This window comes from Vespa velutina, chromosome 6 (assembly GCF_912470025.1).
Source record: "Vespa velutina chromosome 6, iVesVel2.1, whole genome shotgun sequence".
In the NCBI taxonomy this organism is placed as follows: Eukaryota; Metazoa; Arthropoda; class Insecta; order Hymenoptera; family Vespidae; genus Vespa; species Vespa velutina.
The window spans coordinates 5274613-5277112 of NC_062193.1; the positions used below are offsets into that span (position 1 = coordinate 5274613).

At 38.5% G+C, this 2500-nt stretch overlaps 1 protein-coding gene and 1 long non-coding RNA gene across 18 annotated transcripts in view; one reads left to right on the forward strand and one right to left on the reverse strand.

Moving 5' to 3' along the window:
- LOC124949949 (protein hairy) overlaps positions 1-2500 on the reverse strand; it is a 17442-nt gene that overhangs the window by 13001 nt on the left and 1941 nt on the right. The gene's annotated exons all lie outside the window — the stretch shown is intronic.
- The window catches only part of LOC124949950, a 118521-nt gene that overhangs the window by 8975 nt on the left and 107046 nt on the right, over positions 1-2500 (forward strand). For 2 of the 15 annotated variants that reach the window (XR_007101226.1, XR_007101223.1), the window contains one exon: positions 2134-2381. The exons of the other annotated variants lie outside the window; for them this stretch is intronic. This is a non-coding gene — a long non-coding RNA (uncharacterized LOC124949950). The remainder of the gene's footprint in view (positions 1-2133; positions 2382-2500) is intronic. 15 annotated transcript variants of the gene reach the window in all.

Here is a 2500-nt window from a genome sequence, read left to right on the forward strand (position 1 = left end):
ATCTTGAAAACGTTTCGTATGCAATCTAAATTTGGAACGAGATCCGTTCGTTATCGGATATAAACCAATCTCATTTCCTACGACAGATAATTAGAGCTTCGCTTGCTTGGATGGACCCTTCTCGTTAAGTAGCGTCAATTAAGTTTTCAGTCGTCGCTATCGCGCCTGCCTCGACGTCAAGGCGACGAGATGGATAACCACCGGAGACCAGCAGTCGTTCTCGTCGTCCTCGTTGTCGTTATCGTCATCGTCGTCGTCGTCGTCATCGTAGTCGTCGTCGTCGTCGTTGTCGTCGTTGTCGTCGTTGTCGACCTCGTACCTACAATTCCTTCTCAAGCTTCATCATTTTACCTTCTAGCTTATACCTTGAATCTTCAGCAACTGCCACCATCGCTTTCATTAGCTTCGAGTATTCTCCATCTTTCTCTTCGTCTCTATCATCTTCGCCATGCCCCAAGAGTTTACTCATCCGTTACTTCGTTCTATCCACGGGTGATAAACCAACGGATAGAACGAGGACAACCGTAGGAAGTTCGTCGCGCGTCGAGCTCTCGATTCGCTCGAACGGAGCGTGCCCGCGCGAAATGAAGCGCGATGAGAAACTCCTCATCTGAGATTACCAACGGTTTTTGTATGCGTACATATATATATATATATATATATATATATATATATATATATATATACATATATAGTGTGTCACGTTTAAATCATTCTCTTAGCCAAATATCATTTACATTTGCTATCAATAATTACGAAAGGCTAGAGAGATTTGAAAATATCTTTTGTCATTCAAATCAAAAAGGATCATTTAACATTTGCAAGGATTTATTAAAATGTATATATTCTTGTATGGAGAAAGAAATAAACAAAAAGAGAAAAGGAGAAAAAAGAAAAGGAAGAAAGTAAATATTTTAGATTCGATCAATGTACTATCTTTATATTATCTGTTTTTAGAAATTATCAGAAATCGCACGACGCATCGTCCATGATCGAAGATGTAGGTAGCGAGCCTTAAATGGTCGCCGCGCTTCTATAAGCTCGTATACTACATAGGCGCGGAGTCTTCCAAGATTGTGTATGTGTGTGTGTTCGTGTTTGTCCGTGCGCGCGCGCGTGTGAATGCGTGTCTGCGGTGAGAACCAACACTTTTCTCTCTCTCTCTCTCTTTTTCTTGTTACTTCTGTCGTTGCAGCCGCATGGTCACGTATCGCGTCTTCATGCGTGACGCGTACGCGAATTTGTGATTTGCATCGGCAAACCGCTCACGGCGAGCTACCTCGTTTCTCGTTTCCGATTTATCCGACTTTTCGTTTCGTCGAAAGCAGGATTCGCGAAACTAACTACAGAAATATATATATATATATATATATATATATATATACACATTTATATATTAATACATTTACATATATATAAATATATATATATATATATATTTATATTCACGAGAAACTTTTTTTCTCATATTTTCTTTTCAATCGAAAGTAAATTATCGAAAATAATTTCGAGATTGTTTTGCGATTATCAAAGTTCTATATAATATTATTGTATAGATAATATTACTCCGAAAGTGATAATTTGTTATTTTGAACCAGGGACGTTTCAATGTTCCGCACTATGTGTATGATAATTGCTCATAAATACTATTTGATTATCGCAAATCGATTTTACAAGGCTTCCGCCGTGTTATTGTTCCTACCTTATTATTTACGAGAGCGATGAAACTTTGCAAAACTAGTTCTGTTTTTTTTTTTTTTTCCTTTCTTAATGGAACTACAAAACAATCCGTGACGAGTGGATGAAAGCGAGAGTTATGGTTGATTTTTTAAAGTCTCCTCTCATGTCATCAGATCTCTCTCTCTCTCTCGCTCTCGCTCTCTCTTACATATGTTAGGATTCTTTGACCTACTTTCGTAATGAACGTACTATAAGATTTGTCGCGATAATGATCGAGAAATAACGAATGATATATTTCATTTCAATATTACTATTGTAATTTCTATGGAATATATGATAGATCGAGAATCTATTTCTTTTGTTTGTTATTTATTTATTTTTTTTTTTTTTTGACAAACAAAAGTACGGACTTCTCTCGTCACTCTCGTTTCTAATGTTCGCTATTTGCTCCAGATACCAAAGAAGATTCTTAATCATCATCATCATCGTCATCGTCATTGTCATCATCATCATCATGAAAGAAACTCGAGAGTTACATACTGTTGGCGCTCCCTTCGTCGTTCTCGATACTGATGCGGTCACTTGACAAAGACCGAAGAACGCGGGACATGTTAGAACGGAAGGAGAGAAGGAGGGTTGAAAGAGGCACGTGCTTAGCGCCGGATCGCATCACGCCCGAGCTTCGTGGATGGGGATTAGAGGTACACGTAAAAGGGTCGAACGATGGAGGGTGCCAACGATGTTTTCTACCGTGACAGGGCAAACGATTTCTCTCTCTCTCTCTCTCTCTCTCTCTCTCTCTATATATATATATATATAT